Raw genomic sequence first — 23,379 nt, forward strand, 5'->3', positions numbered from 1 at the left:
TCAGTGACTGAATGATTAAACCCAAACTGAAAGAAAGCCAAAGTTGTTGTCGTTACAAGAGAAACAGGTTTCTTTGGCTGATTTACTGAAAACTAAAACGGTGACACATTGTCATAATTCAGGCCCATTAGTATAATTCTGTATATAATTCTTTATATATGAGAAGAAGCGTGGCCCAGCGGATAGGACACGGGCCTGGGAGTGAGAAGGTCTTGGGTTCTAATGTTGGCTCCACCATTTGTCTGCTGTGTGACCTTGGAAAAGTCACTTCACTTCTCTGTGCTTTTGTTACCTCATCTGTAAAATGGGGATTAATGCTGCCAGTCCCATGTGGGACATGGATTTTGTCCACCTTGATTAGCTTGTATCTACCTCAGCTCTTAGACGAGTGCCTGGCACATTAGAAGCAGCATGGCTCAGTGGAAAGAACACGGGCGCGGGAGGCAGAGGTCATGGATTTGAATCCCAGCTCTGCCACTTGTTAACTTTGTGACTGTGGGCAAGGTACTTAACTTCTCTGTGCCTCAGTTCCCTCATCTGTAAAATGGGGATTAAGACTGTGAGCCTCATGTGGGACAACCTGATTACCCTGTATCTACCCCAGCGCTTAGAACAGTGCTCTGCACATAGTAAGCGCCTAACAAATACCAACATAGTAATTGCTTAACAAATACCACAATTACTATTATCATTATATAGTTAACTGTGAGACAATGTTCTCAATAACAGCTTAGGGAGTTAAATGGATTTAAGTGAAGTGAGATGTCAATGTCAATCAATGGTATTCATTGAGGGCTTTCTACAGAAACGTTCTGGGCCTGTCACCCCCTCCTCCTCAAAAATCTCCAGTGGTTGCCTATCAATCTCCGTATGAAACAAAAACTCCTCAATTGGCTTCAAAACTATCCATCCCCTTGCCCCTTCTTACCTCACCTCCCTTCTCTCCTTTTCCAGCCCAGCCCGCACACTCCACTCCTCTCCTGCCGCTCATCTCCTCACTGGGCCTCATTCTCTACCTCTTGTCCCGCCGTCGATCCCTGGCCCACGTCCTACCTCTGGCCTGCAACGCCCTCCCTCCTCAAATCTGCCAAACAACCACACTTCCTCCCTTTAAAGCCCTCCTGAAGGCTCACCTCCTCCAGGAGGCCTTCCCAGACTGAGCCACTCTTTTCCACTGCTCCCCCTGCTCTTCCCATCACCCTGACTCACCCCTTGGCTCTACTCCTCCTCCCTGCCCCACAGCACTTTTGAATATATGCACATATTTATAATTCTATTTATTTATATTAATGATGTGTATATATCTACAATTCTATTTATTTATATTGATGCTACTGATGCCTGTTTACTTGTTCTGTTGTCTGTCTCCCCATTTCTAGACTGTGAGCCCGTTGTGGACAGGTATTGTCTTTGTTGCTGAATTGTACTTCCCAAGCACTTAGTAATAATAATAATAATAATGTTGGTATTTGTTAAGCGCTTACTATGTGGCGAGCACTGTTCTAAGCACTGGGGTAGACACAGGGGAATCAGGTTGTCCCACGTGGGGCTCACAGTCTTAATCCCCATTTTACAGATGAGGGAACTGAGGCACCGAGAAGTTAAGTGACTTGCCCAAAGTCACACAGCTGACAAGTGGCCGAGCCGGGATTCGAACCCATGACCTCTGACTCCAAAGCCCGTGCTCTTTCAACTGAGCCACGCTACTTCTCGTACTAGTACAGTGTGCTACTTCTAGTACAGCACACAGTAAGCACTCAATAAATCCGATTAAAAAATGAGGGCGTATGTGCACAGCACTGTACTAAGAATACAATATAGGAGAGTTCATTCATTCATTCAATCATATTTATTGAGCGATTACTGTATGCAAAGCTTGGTACTAAGAGCTTGGTAGAATATAACAAAGGACACGGACACATTCCCTGCTCACAAGTAGACAAGTTCCCTGTTCACCATGACTTTACATCTAGAGAAACTTTATTGTCTACAGTCTCCCTCCTACTTAGACAGGGACAGGATCTATCCCTCACCTGATCAACAGGTATCTATCACAGTGCTTAGTACAGTGCTCAACAGAGAGAAAGCACTTTACAAAATACCACAATTCTTTTTATTTGTCAAAGGGCATTATGTAGAGAGGGATCCAACTACTGTGGTTATCTATTTCTTCTGCATTTCCCAAAGCTGCTAGAAATCTTCATCCCTGCTAAAAGGTTTAACAGAAATAGTATAAACTATATATAGTATGTTTCTTCATTGAAATAATGAAACTAGAACCTGGATAGACAAGGTCCTCCTCTCCATGAATCGCACGGTTCCTCTTTAATCGCAAAAGGCATGTCAAGAAGCAAGTCAAGCCCGCACACTTTTCTGGATTGGAGAAGTTGAAACTCAGAGGTCAGTTCACCTTGGGTTTCCAGGGAAACTATTCGATGAGGATAAGAAACTCGTGAGTAATCAAATGAGTGATTTAATACGTTAGAGTCTATTAGAGTCTATTGGAAATAGAAGGGAAAATCTGACATCCAGATTTGCTTCATTCAGCGGAACACAATACTCCTTTTAAACACAGGTTTAGAATGACTTGTCGAAGTAGAGTTTAGAAAATGCATTTCTGCCTCTGAGAGGGAAACAGATTTCTCTGTTAGAAAGAGACTGTAGTTTTTATGACAAGACCCAGTTAAGGTGATGCAAGTTAGGGCTGTTTAGAAATGAAAGCCTTTAAGATTTGAGTAAAAAATATTTGTCAAAAAAACTTGGCAGGGAAAGGTACTTAATTATAGTGAAAATATTACAAAATAACTTGGCACTAACTCATGATCCATCAATTCATTGTATTCATTGAGTGCTTACCATGTGCAGAGCACTGTACTCTCCCAAGCAGCATGGCTCAGTGGAAAGAGCCTGGGCTTCGGAGTCAGAGGTCATGGGTTCGACTCCCAGCTCTGCCACCTGTCAGCTGTGTGACTGTGGGCAAGTCACTTCACCTCTCTGTGCCTCAGTTACCTCATCTGTAAAATGGCGATTAACTGTGAGCCTCACGTGGGACAACCTAATTCCCCTGTATCTCCCCCAGTGCTTAGAACAGTGTAGTAAGCGCTTAACAAATGCCAACATTAATTAAAATTGACACCCTCAGGTGTGAGCTCTCCTGCCCCTCCTCAATCCCTCCCCTTCCGGTTCCCTCTTCAATTTTCCCATCCCTTTCCAGCAGTATCTCTAAAGGAGATCTCCTCTAGAGATCTCCTACCTCCTCTCAAAAGCCACCCCCTCCATCTGTGTATCCCACCCCATCCCTTCGCACCTTATAAAACCTCTCACCCCATCCCTTCTTGCCTCCCTAACAGCCATCTTGAACCATTCGATTTCCAGTGGCTTCTTGCCCACTACTTTCAAACAATCCCATGTCTTCCCCATCCTAAAAAATCCCTCTCTTGACCCCACGCCTCCCTCCAGTTATCGTCTCTTCTCCCTCCTACCATTCCTCTCCAAACTCCTTGAGCAAATCGTATACACCCACTGTCTCAAATTCCTCTCCTCCAATTCTTTCCTGGACCTCCTCCACTCTGGCTTCCATGCCCTTCACTCCACAGAAACCGCCTTCTCAAATGTCACCGATGATCTTCTTGCCAAATCCAATGGCCTCTACTCCATCCTAATCCTCCTCCTCTTCTCAGCTGCCTTAGAGACTGTGGACAACCTCCATCTCTTGGAAACACTACCCAACCTTGGTTTCACTGACTCTGTCCTCTCCTGGTTCTCCCTTTATCTCTCAGTCTCCTTCACGGGTTCATCCTCTGCCTCCCACCCCATAACCGTGGGGGATCCTTCAAGGTTCGGTTCTCGGTTCTCTACTCACTTCCATGATGAACTCATTCGCTCCCACGGCTTCAACTATCACCTATAGTCAGGTGAATCCCCAAATCTACATCTCCATCCCTGATCTCTCTCCCTCTCTCCAGCCTTGCATCTCCTGTCTTCAAGATATCTCTACTTGGATGTTCTCCTGTCACCTCAAACTAAACATGTCCAAAAGAGAGCTTTTTATCTTCCCACCCAAATCCTGTCCTCCCTCTGACTTTCCCATCGCTGTAAAAGGCACCACCATCCTTTCTGTCTCACTAGCCCGTAACCTTGGTGATATCCCTGACTCCTCTCTGTCATTCAACCCACATATTCAATCCATCACTAAATCCTGTTGGACCCACCTTTATAATATCACTAAAATCCCTTTCCTCTACATCCAAACTGTTACCACAATTAAAAGCAGCGAGGCTTAGTGGAAAGAGCACGGGCTTGGGAGTCAGAGGACGTGAGTTCTAATCCCGGCTCCGTTACTTGTCTGCTGTGTGACCTTGGGCAAGCCACTTAACTTCTCTGTGCTTCAGTTACCTCCTCTGTAAAATGGGGATTAAGACTGTGAACCCCACGTGGGACAATCTGATTACCTTGTAACTACCCCAGCGCTTAGAACTGTGCTTGGCACATAGTAAGTGCTTAACAAATACCATCATCATCATCATCATTTATCCAATCACTCAACCCATCCCACCTGGATTACTGCATCGGCCTCCTTGCTGATCTACCAGCCTCCTGTCTCTCCCCACTCCAATCCATACTTCACTCTGCTGCCTGGATCATTTTCTACAATAATAATGTTGGTATTTGTTAAGCGCTTACTATGTGCCGAGCACTGTTCTAAGCGCTGGGGTAGACATAGGGGAATCAGGTTGTCCCACGTGGGGCTCACAGTCTTAATCCCCATTTTACAGATGAGGGAACTGAGGCACAGAGAAGTTAAGTGACTTGCCCACAGTCACACAGCCGACAAGCGGCAGAGCTGGGATTCGAACTCATGAGCCCTGACTCCAAAGCCCGTGCTCTTTCCACTGAGCCACGCTACAAAAACTTCCAGTACATGACACCCCGCTCCTCAAAAAGATCCAGTGGTTGCCCATCCACCTCCACATCAAACAAAAACTCATCATTAGCTCTAAAGCAGTCCACCACCTTGCGCCCTCCTGCCTCACCTCTCTTCTCTCCTTCTCCAACCCCCAGTCTGCACTCTTCGCTCCTCTGGTGCTAAGCTTCTCACTTTGCCACCTCTTCGCTTGTCTTGCCACCGACCCCTCACCCATGTCCAGCCTCTGGCCTGGAACACCCTCCCTCCTCAAATCTGCCAGACAATGACTCTCCTCTGCTTCAAAGTCTTATTGAAGGCCCATCTCCTCCATGAGACCTTCCCAGACTAAGCCCCACTTTTCCTCATCTCCCACTCCCTTCTGTGTTGCCCTAACTTGCTCCCTTTGCTCATAGCCATCCCAGCCCTACAGCACTTATGTACATTTCTGTACTTTTATTTATTTGTATTCATGTCTATCTATCCCACTCTAGACTGTAAGCTCACTGTGGGCATGGACTGTGACTGTTTATTGTTGCATTATACTCGCTCATGCACTTAGTACAGTGCTTTGCACACAGAAAGCGCTCAATAAATATGATTGAATGATGAATGAATGACAATTTTCCATCTGATGACCAATTCTCCTATTTTATTCTACTTTTGACAGTTCTGTCAACACATAAATTGGAGAGATGTCCTTTTCTATTACCATGAAGTTTTTCCTTTTTATCTGGAAAATAACAATTTCTCATGGCCTCCTTAGAGAAGCTATCGGTGACAGTAACGATATCAGACATGTTTCCAACAAAACAAATTAGCATTGATGAATAAAACTAAATCTTTGCTCTTTGGAGATCACTTCTTTTTGAAAAACAGAATCATTGATTTGAAGAGATGTAGAGCAAATTCTGAGGTAAAACAATCATCATCAGTTCTCCTATAAAGTGGAGGTTGAATTCTTGCAGAACTCTGCCTTGTGGCTTTAAGACAAACACTCTAATAATAATAATAATAATGATAATGATAATACTTATTGTGGGGTTTTTTTAAATCATGTACTGTGTGTCAAACTCTGTACTAAGCACTGCAGTAAATACACGATAATCGGGTCCCGCAAGAAGATCACAGTCTAAGCAGAAGGACAGGTACATAAGTGTGGAGTGCTTAGCACAATTAATTGACCAATTAACCAATTAACCGTATTTATTGAGCGCTTACTGTAGAACACTGTACTGAGTGCTTGGTAGAGTATAATACAATCAAGTTAGTGGGCATGTTCTCTGTTCACAATGAGTTTACAGTCTAGAGGGTGTGGAATGGCTGAAGGGTTAGTTGGGAGAGAGGGTATGTAAGGTGAGAAGAAGAAGAATTAACAGGGGAAGGTGTCGGGAAGGAGATATGATTTCAGAAGGACACTGAAGATCTATAGAATCTGTATTATTATTATTATTATTATGGTATTTGTTAAGTGCTTACGATGTGCCAAGCACTGTCTAAGCACTGGGGTAGATAGAAGGTAATCAGGTTGTCTCATGTGGGGCTCGCAGCCTTAATTCCCATTTGACAGATGAGGTGTTTGAGGCACAGAGAAGTTAAGTGGCTTGCCCAAGGTCACACGCAGACAAGTGGCAGAGCTGGGATCAGAATCCCCATCCTCTGAGTCCCAAGCCCGGGGTCTTTCCACTAAGCCACATAGACTCTATACTTCAGCCGATGGCACGCAGATGTGCACAACTGCTTCTTCTGACCCTCCCTGGCTTTCTTTGATAAAGCATGGGCCTGGGAGGCAGAAGGACCTGGGTTCTAATCCCGATTTCGCCACTTGTCTGCTGTGTGACTTCGGGCAAGTCCCTTCACTTCTCTGTACCTCAGTTCCCTCATCTGTAAATTGCGGATTAAGACAGGGGGCCCCACGTGGGGCAGGGGCTCTGTCCGACCTGATTAGCTTGTATCCACCCCATTGCTTAGAACAGTGCTTGACGCATAGTACGCACTTAACAAATACCATCATTATGATTATTAGATAGATTCGCAGTGTCGGAAGAACGAGCCCAAATTTCTCTTTTTGGAAATTACACAGCAGTCATGTACATAACCATAATTTATTCATTTATATTAGTGTCTGTCTGCCCTCAAGACTGTCAGTTCATTGGGGGTTGGGAATAAATCTGCCAACTTTGCTATTATATTGCCAAGCCCCTCTCCGGGTGGCATCTGGAGAGTTTCCAGTCCTCTACCAGTCTCGACTACGGGAGGGAGAGTCAAGCAGAGGCCTGTCCGTTCCATTCCTAGCTTGGGCAGTGACTAGCGAGTGGCAGACCATCTGCTATAAGTCAAAACTCCCCCATGCTGGGCAGCAACGGCACGGGAGAGAGTCGAGGGCGGAGACTCAAGTTGACTGCGCGGAAGGAGGCGATGGTCAACCGCTTCTGGATTTTTACCAAGAAAACTCTCTGGATCCACTACCAGAACAATTGCAGATGGAGGTGGGGCGCTCTAGGAGAGAAGTGTCCACGGCGTCGCTATGGGTCGGAGATGACTCGACAGCATAAGCCAATACTGCCATGTGTTTCATACAGTGTTCTGCACATAGTAAGTGCTCAAAAAATATGACTGATTAATTGATTCTACCCTAAGCAGGCAGCCCAAAACCCTGGGTCTTGGAAGAACTCAATCAATCAATAGATCAGTGGTACCGATTGAGAATTTACCCTGTACTAAGCCCTTGGAAGAATACATGCAAAAGAATTAGTAGACACATTCCCTGCCCACAAGGAGCTTACAGTCTAAAAAGGATGGACATTAAAATTATAAATTATAGCTATGTACATAAGTGCTGTGAGGCTGAGGGTGGGGTGAATATCAAGTGCTTAAAGGGAACAGGTCCAAATGCAAAGGAAACACAGAAGGGAGAGGGAATAGGAGAAAAAAGGGCTTAATCAGGGAAGGCTTTTTGGAGGAGGTGGAATTTTAGGGCTGTATATTCAATAACTTCGTATTAAATTACTCTAAGAATAATAATAATAATGTTGGTATTTGTTAAGCGATTACTACATGCAGAGCACTGTTCTAAGCGCTGGGGTAGATACAGGGTCATCAGGTTGTCCCACGTGAAGCTCACAGTCTTCAAACCCATTTTACAGATGAGGTAACTGAGGCCCAGAGAAGTGAAGTGACTCGCCCACAGTCACACAGCTGACAAGTGGTAGATCCGGGATTTGAACCCATGACCTCTGACTCCCAAGCCCGGGCTCTTACCACTGAGCCACGCTGCTTCTCTACTTTAAATCATATTATATTTCCAGAAAAGAAGCGTGACCTAGTGGCTGGGGCATGGGCCAGGGCATCAGAAGGTCCTGGGTTCCAATTGCAGCTCTGCCACATGCTGCTGTGTGACCTCAGGCAAGTCACTTCGCATCTCTGTGCCTCAGTTATCTCATCCGTAAAATGGGGATTAAGAGTATGAGCCTCATGTGAGACAGGGACTGGGTCCAATCTGAGTTGTTTGTATCTATCCCACCCCTTCATATGGTGCTTGGCACAGAGTAAGTGCTTAAGAAATACCATTAAAAAAAATCAATAAAAAAAATAGGGAAGAAGCGTGGCTCAGTGGAAAGAGCCCGGGCTTGGGGGTTAGAGGTCATGGGTTCAAATCCCGGATCTACCACTTGTCAGCTGTGTGACTGTGGGCGAGTCACTTCACTTCTCTGGGCCTCAGTTACCTCATCTGTAAAATGGGGATGAAGACTGTGAGCCTCACGTGAGACAACCTGATTACCCTGTATCTACCCCAGTGCTTAGAACAGTACTCTGCACATAGTAAGCATTTAACCAATACCAACACTCTTATTATTATCATTTTTGCAGAGTGCCACAAACTGAAACAAAACTCCTCCTCCTGGCCAACTCTTCCATCTAGAGACCAGCATGTTCACAGTTTCGTGAACTCAGGAGTTGGGGTTGCTGCCTGAACTAAAGTACGGGTTTTCTTTGTGTGGCGGGAAGGCTGATCTACAGGGGAGCAATTCAATCCAAAATGGTTTAGTGTAGTTTGGCATCAACTTCCTTTTCCACAGAGTTAAGGCCTCAACCGCTATAATGAAAAAGCCACCTTCTGTGAGAAATCATTTTTCACACCTCCCAACCAAAGAAGGGGACCAGAGTGACCTCATTATTTTTTATTTTGTGGCAAGGAATGGATGGGAATAAAGAAGGCTCACCCTAACCTTGGGAGTTCTGAGAGCTCTCTTACGAAAAAGGGTAGGTCGCAGAAAAGGGAGGTCAAAGAAAAAGATGAACTCAAACCACATGCCTTGCACAGATCTGATGCTGAGAGAAGCGAAGCACAGGAAAGAACGCCAACTTCAGCATAGAGTGGGAAAATAGCTCTTACCCCATTAGGAAAAGAGAGAAAAAGGTTGAGGGATAGTGAGGACACAGAAATAGCTAGAGTGAAGAGACAGCGATGTCCTTAGGGAATGAAAAGGAAAGGACAAGTGTGAAAGAAAACACAGGTGGAGGGGGCCAGCACACACACCAGTGAGCGACTACCTGCCAGGAAGGAGAAAACAGCAGAAACATCAAACCCCTGGGAGAAACTCTGAGGAAAAAATAAGGAGAGATGCGGGTTTAGCCTAAAAAGCTACCGACTGCTAGAGGGGAGAGGCTGCGGGATGAGAAGAAGAAAGCTGGTTTTCCTTAGCAAACCCGAGTAGTAGAATTTTGTATGAAATTGCAAGAGAAAAATGGACCAAAGAGGTGCTTGGGCGAAATCGAGCAAAGAAGTTGTGAGGTCACAGAGTCCTGGGAGGGAAAGAGGGGGAATTGATCAAAAGTACTGTACTAAGCACTTGGGAGAAAGCCATAGAGTTAAATAGAGCTGATACCTACCATCAAGGAATTTACAATCTAACAAGTTTACAATCTAGGAGGAAGAGTGACCTAGAGTGTAGGCTAGTTGTGGGCAGGGAATGTGTCTTCTAATTGTGGTATTATACTCTCCCAAGTGCTTAGTACAGTGCTCTGAACTCAGTAAGGGGTCAATAAATGTGTCTGATTGAATTAATGGAGTAAATGAATGAGAACCTAGGGAGAAAGCAGAGAGCGAGAGGGCCAATTCTCTATTTTCTCATTTTATTTCAACTTTCATGTCCCTCTTACTGGCTAAAAAGGAGAGTCTCAGGAAACATGGTTCCTTCCATAAACCCGTGTCTCCTGGCTAACGTGAACCAGAATGTGAAACTCAACACATTTTAATTTCACTTTAATTTTAACTCAATAATCATAATAATTACAGTAATAATAATAATGATGGTATTCGTTAAGCGCTTACTATGTGCCAAGTACTGTTCTAAGCGGTGGGGTAGATACAAGGTAATCACGCTGTGGGTAATCACGTTGTCCCATGTGGGGCTCAGAGTCTCAATTCCCATTTTACAGATGAGGGAACTGAGGCACAGAGAAGTTAAATGACTTGCCCAAGGTCACACAGCAGACAAGTGGCGGGCCCAGGATCAGAACCCACGACCTCTGACTCCCAAGCCTGGGCTCTTTTCACTACGCTCACGCTGCTTCTCCACTACTTACTTAAATACAAGCACCTACTGTACCTGCTAAGAGCTTATAATGGGCCAGGCGCTGTACTAAACACTGGGGTGAATGCGAGCAAATTGGGTTCATTCATTCATTCATCATTCATTCATTCAATAATATTTATTGAGTGCTTACTATGTGCACAGCATTGTACTAAGCACTTGGAATGTACAAATCGGCAACAGATAGAGACAGTCCCGGCCCATTGACGGGCTTACAGTCTAATCGGGGGAGACGGACAGACAAAAACAATAGAAATCCCCATCCCAAGTGGGGCTCAAAATCTCAATCCCCATTTTCCAGATGAGGTAACTGAGGCCCAGAGAAGTGAAGTGACTTGCCCAAGGTCATAGAGCAGACAAGTGGTGGAGCTGGGATTAGAAGCCAGGACCTTCTGACTCCCAGGCCTGGGCTCTATCCCCTACGCATGCTTCAAGCACCTCTGTTACTGGCAGTGAGCTAAACCTTTCTGCACCTTGAGCAATGTCGTGGCCCTGAGCATGGCTTCGACCCTGAATGGCTGCTCTACTTCATTTTCATAATAATAACTGCGGTATTTGTTAGGCGCTTACTATGTACCACGCACTGTATCAAGTCCTGGGATGGATACAAGCAAATCGGGTTGGACGCAGACCCTGGCCCACGTGGAGCTCAGTCTTAATTCCCATTTCACAGATGAGGTAGCTGAGGCCCAGAGAAGTGAAGTGACTCATCCAAGGTCACACAGCAGACGGGTGGAGGAGACAGGATCGGAACTCAGATCCTTCTGACTCCCAGGCCCCGGCTCTATCCACTCGGCCATGCCACGGAAAAGGTGTACAATTGGGCTGGACCGAACACTCACATTCACAGACTCACTGTTATCTGAAGCACAATTCTATGTATTCCAAGCGTTTAGGACAATGCTCTGCACGTAGTAAGCGCTCAATAATTACTATTGAATGAATGAATACACGATTACCCAGTCTGCCACTGTCTCCACCCTGCCTGCAAGCCTTGATCCAGCCCAGTGCCAGGAGAAGCCATAGGTCACGAGAGGCAGTGTGGTTCAGTGGAAAGATCACGGGCCTGGGAGTTAGAGGCCTAGGTTTCTAATCCCCGTTCCGCCACAAGCCCGCTGTGTGACCTAGGGGAAGTCATTTAACCTCTCTGTGCCTCAGTTTCTTCACCTGTAAAATGGGAATTAAATACCTGTACTCTCTCCAATTTAGAGAACTTCTTGGTGCATCAGTTACCTCATCTGTAAAAAGGGGATTAAGACTGTGAGCCTCACGTAGGACAACCTTATTACCCTGCACCTACCCCAGCACTTAGAACAGGGCTCGGCACATAGTAAGCGCTTAATAAATACCAACATTATTATTATTAGCTGTAACTTACTCATCTACATTAAGGACTGTCTTCACCCTCCAAACTGTAAATTCATTATGAGCAGGGAATATGTCTGTTTACTGTTACATTGTGGTCATGCAAGCATTTAGTACAGTGCTTTGCGCGCACTAAACGCTCAATTTATACAACGGACTGAATGACTGAGTGAATGAATGACTCCCAGGCCCATGCCCTCCCCACTAGGCCACGCTGCTTCTCATTCATTCATTCATCCATTCATTCAATCATATTTACTGAGTGCTTAAACCCCATTTCTACAGATGAGGTCACTGAGGCAGAGAGAAGTTAAGTAATACAGCGCTTGGCTTGTAGTAAGCGCTTAACCCACAATTATCATTATCGTTATTAGGGTGTTTCTCTAGGCACCCTCAGAACGTCCCACTTTCTCTCGGAACTCTTGACGTTCTCCTTCCGGATCAACGGGATGTCCGCCATCGGTGCCGACGAATTGAGGGGCGGGAGCCACGGCGGTCAAAGGGTAACGGCCAAAACTTCAAGAAGGATGTCAAAATGACTGGCACTGTATCGGAATGAATCGAGGCCCTTATCGGGGCAGTTATGGGGATTGAGACTGACAGTTTACAGCTGATGAAGCTTAGAGCTAGGCCATTTACAGCTTCCACAGGGGAAAGTTCTAAGCCGAAGCAACAGACGGAGCCGATTCCCCTGTGCTGGGCAGCAGTGGCGTGGGAAAGAGTCAAAGGCAGATGATCAAGCGATCAAAAAGCCGATCAAAGACAACGGCGGACACTCAACTTTTAGTGTGCAGAAGGTGACGGTAAACCACTTTGGTATCTGTCCGATACGCACACCGGAACAACTTTAAGGAAGAAGATGGGATGATCTGGAGAGGGTGTGTCCATGGAGTTGCTATGGTTTGGAAATGATTCGACGGCATTTCAAGAAGATATTAGAACTGGACGGAGGGCAGACTAGCGACAAACCAGACTTTCCAGTAAAAAACCAGAGTAGTGACCACTCAAGCCTCCACACCCCGCATCCATCCTGTTGCCACCCACTGCCTCCACAGTCCTGAATAACAAGAATAATGATGATAATAATAATGATATCAATAACCCCTCCACTGTAAGTTCACTGTGGGCAGGGACTATATCTCCCATCTCTACTGTAAACTCATTAAGGGCAGGGAATGTGTCCGCTAATTCTCTTGTATCACACTCTCCCAAGCGCTTAGAACAGTGCTCTGCACGCAGTAACAGCTTAATAAATACCATTGATTGATAACTCTGTTCTACTGTATTCTTCTTAGTACAGTGCTCTGCCAAGTGCTTAGAACAGTGTTCTGAGCGTAGTAACCGTTCAATAAATACCATTGATTGATTGATAACTCTGTTCTATTGTATTCTTCTTACTACAGTGCTCTGCCAAGCACTTAGAAGTGTTCTGCATAGAGTATCTGCTCAATAAATACCACTGATTGATTGATTGATAACTCTGTTCTATTGTATTCTTCTTACTACAGTGCTCTGCCAAGCACTTAGAAGTGTTCTGCATAGAGTATCTGCTCAATAAATACCACTGATGGATTGATTGATAACTCTGTTCTATTGTATTCTTCTTAGTACAGTGCTCTGCACAAAGTAAGCACTCAATAAATATGATCGATTGACTGATTGAATGATGATGTTCTTATGGGAAGCGGCTTGGTATGAAAGAGCATGGGCCCAGGAGTCAGAGGACCTGAGTTCTAATCCTGGCTCTGTCACTTGCCTGTTGTGGGAATTTGGACCAGACATTTAGCCTCACTGTGCCTCAGTTTCCTCATCTGTGTGCTCTGCACACAGTATGTGCTCAATAAATACAATTGAGTGAATAAAATGGAGATCCGACACTTGTTCTATCTCCATAGATTGTTAGCCCCAGGTGGGACAGGGACTATGTCCAACCTCATCATCTTGTGTCTGTCACAGTGCTTAGTACATTGTTTGACCTATAATAAGCTATTAACTGGCATCACAATTATTATTATTATCAATCATTACTATGGTATTTGTTAAGTGCTTGCTATGCATCAAGCCCTGTTTGAAGCACTGGGGAAGACACAAATTAATCAGATCAGACGCAGTCCTCGTCTCACATGGGGCTCACAGTCAAAGTAGGAGGGAGAAGAGATATCCAACTCAGTACGTCTAAGATTGAGCTCTTATCTTCCCTTCCAAACCCTGTCCTCTCCCTGACTTCCCTGTCACTGTGGACAGCACGAACATCCTTCCCATCTCACAGGCCCGCAAGCTTGGTGTCCTCCTTGACTCTGTTTCACCCCACACATCCAGTCCATCACCAAAACCTGCCGGTCTCACCTTCACAGCATCACCAAGATCGGCCCTTTCCTCTCCATCCAAACTGCTACCTTGCTGGTACAATATCTCATAATATCCCGACTAGATTTATTGCATCAGCCTCCTCTCTGATCGCCCATCCTTCTGTCTCTCCCCGCTTCAGTCTATACTTCACTCCGCTGCCCGGCTCATCTTCCTGCAGAAACGCTCTGGGCATGTCACTCCCCTCCGCACAAAACAAAAACTTCTCACTCTAGGCTTCAAGGCTCTCCATCACCTTGCCCCTTCCTACTTCTCCTCCCTTCTCTCCTTTTTCATCCCAGCCTGCACACTCCACTCCTCTGCCACCGCAAACCTCCTCACTGGGCCTCGTTCTTGCCTGTCCCGCCGTCGACCCCTGACCCACGTCCTACCTCTGGCCTGGAATGCCCTCCCTCCTCACAGCTGCCAAACTAACTCTCTTCCTCTCTTCAAAGCCCTGCTGAGAGCTCACCTCCTCCAGGAGGCCTTCTTAGACTGAGCCCTCCCTTTCCCTCTGCCCCTCCTCACCTCCCCATTGCCACATCTCTCTCCCTCTGCTCTACCCCCTTTCCCTCCCCACAGCACTTGTATATATTTGTGTATATAATTTATTACTCTATTTTATTAATGATGTATATGTATCTGTGATTCTATTTATCTATCTTGATGGTATTGATGCCTGACTACTTGTTTTGTTTTGCTGCCTAGCTCCCCCTTCTAGACTGTGAGCCCATTGTTGGGCAGGGATTGTCTCTATCTGTTGCCGACTTGTACATTCCCAGTGCTTAGTACAGTGCTCTGCATACAGTAAGCGCTCAACAAATATGATTGAATGAATGAATATCAAATTCCCATTTTAATGTTTTAGGTGAGCTTTACTTAAGTCCTCCCACTGGTGAATGCAACTATTTTAGACCCCCAACCATCATCTGCTGTGGTGCTCAGAACACTCCTTTTCGGTGTGTGATGTGATCAATAATCCACCACAACGGGACGGCAAAGTTGAGTTCTTTGAAAATGAGATCCAGATACGTGTGTCAAGAAGGAGACTTACCACTTAGAAGAAAGAGAAAACTCACACTTTGAATGATGAATAGTTGATGGAAATTGATTTTGGATGTGTGTCCATTGAATTTTGCCAGTTGGAGCTAAATGCACGGCAAGCTTTGGGATCTAAGCATTCATCCATTAACGACACTGATGCTTTCAATTTGTACACAATTCCAAAGCATTTTCTTTGATCCAAACCTTCCTGGATGAAAGGGAGAGCTATTTCCTCCTATTTTCTGAAAAAGAGATTGAGGCCAAAAGATCCTCTAACCAGCCAGGGAGTCCTCAGCTTAGATGAGTGGGGAGTCCAGTGAAAACAGAGCTGACTGACATTTCGCTAAAACGATTCAATCAATCCATCAATCAATCGTATTTATTGAGGGCTCACTGTGTGTGTGCTTGGGAGAGGACAATACAATAGAACGGACACCTTCCCTGCTCACAACGAGCACATACTCTTCATCTGTCTTGTGGCAAAGAGCTCACCTCCTCCAGGAGGCCTTCCCAGGCTGAGCCCCCCCTTTCCCTCTGCTCCTCCTCCCCTCCCCCCCACCCTCTGCTCTTCCCCTTTCCCCTCCCCTCAGCACTGTGCTCATTTGTATATGTTATTACCCCATTTATTTTGTTAATGAGGTCTATACCTCCATGATTCTATTTATCTTGATGATGATGTTTTGATTTGTTCAGTTTTGCTTTGCTGTCTGTCTCCCCCGTTTAGACTGTGAGCCCGTCATTGGGCAGGGATTGTCTCTATCTGTTGCCGAACTGCACACTCCAAGCGCTTAGTACAGTGCTCTGTACATAGTAAGCACTCAATAAATATTACCGAATGAATGGCAAAGGCTTTTGGTTCCCAAAGGGTGTCCCTGAGACCCAAAGAGTAAAGGACTCGAGATTCCAAAGCAACTGACTTAAATCCCGTCCTTTATTTCCCCAGGCACTTCCCCACTTATTATGCCACAAGAATAATAATTATGGTATTTGTTAAGTGATTACTATGTGCGAAGCACTGTATTAAGGGAAGGAGCATCGGCGTAGTGGATAGAGCACGAGCCTGGGAATCAGAAGGTCATGGGTTCTAATCCCAGCTCTACCACTTGTCTGCTGTGTGACCTTAGGCAAATCGCTTCATTTCTCTGGGCCTCAGTTACTCCATCTGTAGAACTGAGATTGAAACTGCGAGCCCCACGTAGGGCAGGGACTGTGGCCAATCCAATTTGCTTATATCTACCCCAGTGCTTAGTACAGTATTTGGCACATAGTAAGCACTTAACTAATACCATAATATTATTATTATTATTATTAAGTGCCAGGGTGAATACAAGCAAATCAAGTTGGACACAGTCCCTGTCCCACATGGGGTTCACAGTCTCAATCCCCATTTTAAAGATGAAGTAACTGAGGCCTAGAGAAATGACTTGCCCAAGGTCACACAGCCAACACGTGGCAGATCTGGATTTGAACACACTCTAGGCTTCAAGGCTCTCCATCCCCTTGCCCCCTCCTACCTCTCCTCCCTTCTCTCTTTCCTCTGCCCACCCCGCACGCTCCGCTCCTCCGCCGCCCACCTCCTCACCATCCCTCGGTCTCGCCTATCCCGCCGTCGACCCCTGGCCCACGTCCTCCCGCAGTCCCGGAATGCCCTCCCTCCTCACCTCAGACAAACTTAATTCTCTTCCCCTCTTCAAAACCTTACTTACAGCTCACCTCCTCCAAGAGGCCTTCCCAGACTGAGCTCCCCTTCTCCCTCTACTCTCTCTCCCGCCCCCCCTTCACCTCTCCGCAGCTTAACCCTCTTCTCCCCCTTTCCCTTTGCTCCTCCCCCTCTCCCTTCCCATCCCCTCAGTACTGTACTCGTCTGCTCAACTGTATATATTTTCATTACCCTATTTATTTTATTAATGAAATGTACATCGCCTTGATTCTATTTATTTGCTATTGCTTTAATGAGATGTTCATCCCCTTGATTCTATTTATTGCTATTGTTCTTGTCTGTCCGTCTCCCCCTATAAGACTGTAAGCCGTCAAAGGGCAGGGACTGTCTCTATCTGTTACCGATTTGTACATTCCAAGCGCTTAGTATAGTGCTCTGCACATAGTAAGCGCTCAATAAATACTATTGAATGAATGAACCTAGGTCCTTCTGGGTTCTCAGTCTGTGCTCTAGCCACTACGCTATGTGGATGTTACTCTTGAATGGTAAAAAGTAAGATGGTCTGCAGTTCCAAGACATCTCCGGCAAAAAGATAAAAGGAAAATGAGTGGCATCCTGATCTTGACATTTTTGAGACAAATGTGTTTTGGACCAACCATTCCATTAATAGTATGTCTTTGGTGTCTACCGCTGTGTGCAGAGCACTGAACTGTGGTAAATGTTTTGTGAAGTACAGTAGAGTTCACAAACACAATCCCCATTCTCAAGAAACCTGCGGTTATTTCTCCCTCTCTTTTTTGATTTTTCCCACTTTCGTCTTCTCACTCCACTCCCGAAACCCCCCAGCGTCCCACTTTGCAGTTTGTCAGGGGGTCTAAATAATCCTCACTCCCCCTGCCCTTCCCCCAGCTGCCTGCAGGCAGTGAGATTCTTCTATTTTTCCTATTTTCCGCTGTGTGTTTGCCCTTTGGATTTCACACTTCATAACAGGAGGCTAAAAGTGGAAAGAGCCTGGGCCTGGGAGTCAGAAAGACCTGGATTTTAAACCCGGCTCTGCCACTTGACTGCTGTGTGACTTTGGGCAAATCACTTAACTTCTCAGTGTCTCAGTTCCCTCATTTGTAAAAAGGGGATTAAGAATGTGAGCCCCATGTGTCATTCATTCATTCATTCAATAGTATTTATTGAGCGCTTACTATGTGCAGAGCACTTTACTAAGCGCTTGGAATGAACAAGTCAGCAACAGATTGAGACAGTCCCTGCCCTCTGACGGGTTTACAGTCTAATCGGGGGAGAATATTGCTTGACAGAGAGTAATTGCTTTACAGATTCCATCATCATTATTATTATTAAGATGAAAAAGAGTTTAACTTTCAATTTATGAAGATATAATAATAATGTTGGTATTTGTTAAGCGCTTACTATGTGCAGAGCACTGTTCTAATCAGGTTGTCCCCCATGAGTCTCACAGTCTTAATCCCCATTTTCCAGATGAGGGAACTGAGGCCCAGAGAAGTGAAGTGACTTGCCCACAGTCACACAGCTGACAAGTGGCAGAGCCGGGATTAGAACCCATGACCTCCAAGCCCGGGCTCTTTCCACTGAGCCACGCTGCTTCTCTATGATATGATAATGAAAGTTAAATAACTGAATGAAAAATTGGCCTAAATATTGTCGAGTGAACTTCACTATGGCTGGGGTGGAAGTCTTACTCGTTATTAGTTATATTAGAGTCACTAGAGTAGTCCAGGGCATAAGCAGTGTGGCCCAGCAGATAGAGCCCGGGCCTGGGAGTCAGAAGGACCTGGGTTCTAATCCCGGCTCTGCCACATAACTGCTGTATGATCTTGGGCAAGTCACTTCTCTGTACCTCAGTTACCTCATCTCTAAAATAAGGATTAAGAGTGTGAGCCCCTTGTGGGACAGGGACTGTGTCCAACCCGATGAGCTTGTATAGAGAAGCAGCATGGCTCAGTGGAAAGAGCACGGGCTTGGGAACCAGAGGTCATGGGCTCGAATTCTGGTTCTGCCACTTGTCAGCTGTGTGACTGTGGGCAAGGCACTTCACTTCTCTGGGCCTCAATTTCCTCATCTGTAAAACGGGTATTAAGACTGTGAGCGTCACATGTGACAACCTGATTACCCTGTGTCTACCCCAGCACTTAGATCAGTGCTCTGCACATAGTAATCGCTTAACAAATACCAACATTATTATTATTATCATTATTACTATCTACCCCAGTGCTGATAGTGTTTGGCATAAAGTAAGTGCTTCAGAAGTACTATTGTTATTATTATTATTATAAACAATACTTTATTTTTGTGGCTCTTCCATGGAGAGCTCAAAGCCCCAAGCTTCTGGCCTTACTCCATAAACAAGTCAGAGATCAATAAACAAGGCTACTGCTTCTTTTAAATATCCGAAATTTATGCATATCTCTATTTTATTTACATTTGTGATTTATATCATATTGAGTTATATTAATGTCTCTCTCCCCCTGAAGACCGTAAGCTTGTTGTGGGCAGGGAATGTGTCTGTTTATTGGTCTATTATACTCTTTCAAGCACTTAATATAGCGCTCGGTACACAGTAAGTGCTCAATAACTATGACTGATTGGTTGATTGGTCTTCTATCATTTGGAGAGAGCCAGAATCTCGACTGTAAACTCACTGTGGGCAGGGAATGTGTCTACCACCTCTGTTATATCGTACTCTCTCAAAGGTTTAGTACGGTGCTTGCAAACAATAATGAGATGTACATCACCCTGATTCTATTTACTATTATTTTAATGAGATGTTCTCCCCCTCGATTCTATTTATTGCCACTGTTTTTGTCTGTCCATCTCCCCCGATTAGACCGTAAGCCCGTCAAAGGGCAGGGACCGTCTCTATCTGTACTGATTTGTACATTCCAAGCGCTTAGTACAGTGCTCTGCACATAGTAAGCGTTCAATAAATACTATTGAATGTATGAATGAATGAATGAATGAATGAATGAAACAATAAGCACTCAGTCAATATGATTGATTGATTGCTATGCTACCGATGCAAGCATTCTTCTCCCCCTTTTACAGACGATGAAGACACAGCAGTTATGTGTAATCTACTCTTCACCACTTCCAGCACTTATGTCCATATCTGTCATTTTATTTGTTCGTAAGGATGTCTGTCTCCCTCACTCTAGACTGTGCGCTGGTTGCGGGCAGGGAGTGTCACTGTTTATTGTTGTACTGTATTCTCCCAAGCACTTAATACAGGCTCTGCACACGACAAGCGCTCAATAAATACGATTGAACGAAATGAATGAATAAAGTAGATTACGCTCGAGACTACCAGTCGAAGCACACAGACCAGCAGTGCTAAACAGACCGGTAGTGTAAACTCGTTGTAGGCAGGGAATGTGTCTGTTATAGAGTTGTGTTGTACTCTCCCAAGTGCTTAGTACAGTGCTCAGCACACAGTAAGTGCTCAAGAGATACCACCGACTGACTGCCTGATGATAGCATGCCAAAGGCTTCTCTCTGGTCCCTGAAACAGATATGATGATGATCATTATTATTACTGTCATCATCATCATCATTATACTTCTAAAATGCTCACTAGGTGCCAAGCACTGAACTGAGAGTTAAGGTAGATACGACATAATTGAATTGGACACCATTCCAGTCCCACAGCCCCTCTAAGTATAATAATAATAATAATGGTGGTATTTGTTAAGCACTTACTATGTGCAAAACACTGTTCTAAGCGCTGGGGCGATACAAGGTGATCAGGTTGTCCCGAGTGGAGCTCACGGTCTTAATCCCCATTTTACAGATGGTAACTGAGGCACAGAGAAGTTAAGTGACTTGCCCAAAGTCACACAGCTGGCAAGTGGCAGAGCCGGCATTCGAACCCATGATCTCTGACTCCCAAGCCCAGGCTCTTTCCACTGAGCCACGCTGCAGCCATTTTACAGATGATGAAACTGAGGCACAGAGAAGTTAAGTGGTTTGTCCAAGATCCCACAGCAGACAAGTGGTGGAGCTGGGATTAAAATATTCCAAGCCAACCCCCTTCTTTCTCTCCCTTTCCTCTTTTCGGCCCTTCCTGCTCAAGCCCTGGGCCACGGTTTAAACTTCCCCATGAAACTCCTGGAGATCCTAGCGCTTCAGGGAAGAGAGCTTGGATGGAGACGGATGAAGATCAGGCTGCGGAAGCCACGTTGCTTCTGGACTCTTGGTCTGAGAGAAGCAGCGTGACCGAGCGGATAGAACACGGTCCGGGGAGTCAGAAGGTCTTGTCTTATGCCGTCGAGTTGTTTCCGACCCATAGCGACACCATGGACACATCTCTCCCAGAAGGCCCCCTCTCCATCTGCAATCGTTCTTACAGTGGATCCAGAGAGTTTTCTTGGTCATAATCCAGAAGTGGTTGACCATTGCCCTTTTCCGCACAGTCAACCCGAGTCTCTGCCCTCGATATTCTCCCGTGCCACTGCTGCCAGCACGGGGGAGTTTTGACACGTAGCCGATGGCCTGCTACTCGCTAGCCACCGGCCAAGCTAGGAATGGAACGGACAGGCCTCTGCTTGACTCTCCCTCCCGTAGCCGAGACCGGTAGAAGACTGGAAACTCTCCAGGTGCCACCCTGAGAGGGACTCAGAAGGACCTGCGTTCTAGTCCTGGCTCTGGTTCTTGTCTGCTGTGTGACCTTGAATAAGTTCCTTCACTTCTCTGTACCTTAGTTACCTCATCTGTAAAATGGGGATTATGGCTGTGAGACCTGATGGGACACGGACTGTGTCCAAGCTGCACTTAGTAAAGTGCCTGGCAGATAGTAAGCACTTAACAAATACCATTTTTAAAAAAAGGAAATGAAAGAGAAGCAAGGAGGCAGAGGAAGAAAGAAGGAAATGGGGTCCATTCTTCCTACGCGAACTCTGGAGTCAGAGTTTTGGAGTCAGAGATCATGGGTTCGAATCCTGACTCTGCCACCTGTCAGCTGTGTGACTTTGGGCAAGTCACTTAACTTCTCTGTGCCTCAGTTATCTCATCTGTAAAATGGGGATTAAGACCGTGAGTCCCACGTGGGACAACCTGATTCCCTTGTGTCTACCCCAGCGCTTAGAACAGTGCTCTGCACATAGTAAGCGCTTAACAAATACCAACATTATTATTAGTAGTAGTAGTAGTAGTTGGTGTCCAGAATAGGAAGCCTTAACAGTTCCTTCTAGACTGTAAGCTTGATGTGGGCGGGAAATGTGTCCGCCAACTCTGCTGCACTGTACTTTCCCAAGCTTTTAGTACAGTACTCTGCACATAGTAAATGCTCGATAAATATCATGGATTGGTGGATTGACTGTAGTGGGGCGGGACACCTCCACTTGGTCCAAAATATGCTCGGTCCTTTTGTTGTACTCTCCCAAGCACTTAGTACACTGTTCTACAAACAGTAAGCACTCTATCTCCACATCAAACAATAACTCCTCACCTTTGGCTTGAAAGCTTTCCTTCACCTTTCCCCACTCCTACCTCACCTTGCTACTCTCCTCCTACATCCCAGCCCACACACTCTGCTCCTTCGATGATGACCTTCTCACCGGGCCTCGTTCTCGCCTGTCCTGCTGTCGACCGCTGGCCCACGTCCTGCCTCTGGCCTGGAATGTCCTCCCTCCTCAAATCTGCCAGACAGTGACTCTCCCCCACTTCAAAGCCCCTATTGAAGGTCCAACTCCTCCAAGAGGCCTTCCCAGACTAAGCCCCCACCTTTCCTCATCTCCCACTCCCTTCTGCATCACCCTGACTTGCTTCCTTTGTTTTATCCCACTCCCAGACCCACAGCACTTACGTACATATCTGCCATTTATTGATTTGTCTCCCCATGTGCCTAGACTATAAGCTCGTTGTGGGCAGGGAATGTGTCTGTTTATTGCTATATTATACTCTCCCAAGCCCTTACTTCAGCGCTCTGCACACAGTAAGCGCTCAATAAATACGACTGAATGAATGACTGAATTAATCAATATCACTGATTGATTGACTAATGAATGAATGAATGGGGCAGGACATTTTCATTTTTAGGAATGGATTCCTAAGTCTGGACCAATGACTCCATCAGGAACCTGTCCCTCAATCCACAAATCTAAACACGAGGCACCGGTGCTTTTCTCAGGGGAAGAAATTCCGCTCCCCAGAAAACTGGAATTTGACAACCCTGACATAGCTCACGTACAAGAGCTAATGAGCTGCTCATGCCCCTTCACGTGAATAACCCTGAGCTTTTCCTGCTAGGTAAGAGAGCATTCGCTAAGCTCCCCTAAGATGACAACTGTAGAGATTATTAAAGAGTTAGAAAATAGAATCTGGATGAATAATTTAGAGGAATTGGGACAATCTAGCCTGGAAAAGAGAGAGCTGAAAGGCTATGGAATAAGAGTCTCATATAAAACAAAATGCTATTATTACTGTTAAAATGGTACTGG

At 45.6% G+C, this 23,379-nt stretch overlaps 1 protein-coding gene across 1 annotated transcript in view; it reads right to left on the minus strand.

Annotated features, from left to right (window-relative positions):
• TMTC1 (transmembrane O-mannosyltransferase targeting cadherins 1) overlaps positions 1–23,379 on the minus strand; it is a 361,323-nt gene that overhangs the window by 116,932 nt on the left and 221,012 nt on the right. The gene's annotated exons all lie outside the window — the stretch shown is intronic.

This window comes from Ornithorhynchus anatinus, chromosome 2 (assembly GCF_004115215.2).
Source record: "Ornithorhynchus anatinus isolate Pmale09 chromosome 2, mOrnAna1.pri.v4, whole genome shotgun sequence".
NCBI classification, from domain to species: domain Eukaryota; kingdom Metazoa; phylum Chordata; class Mammalia; order Monotremata; family Ornithorhynchidae; genus Ornithorhynchus; species Ornithorhynchus anatinus.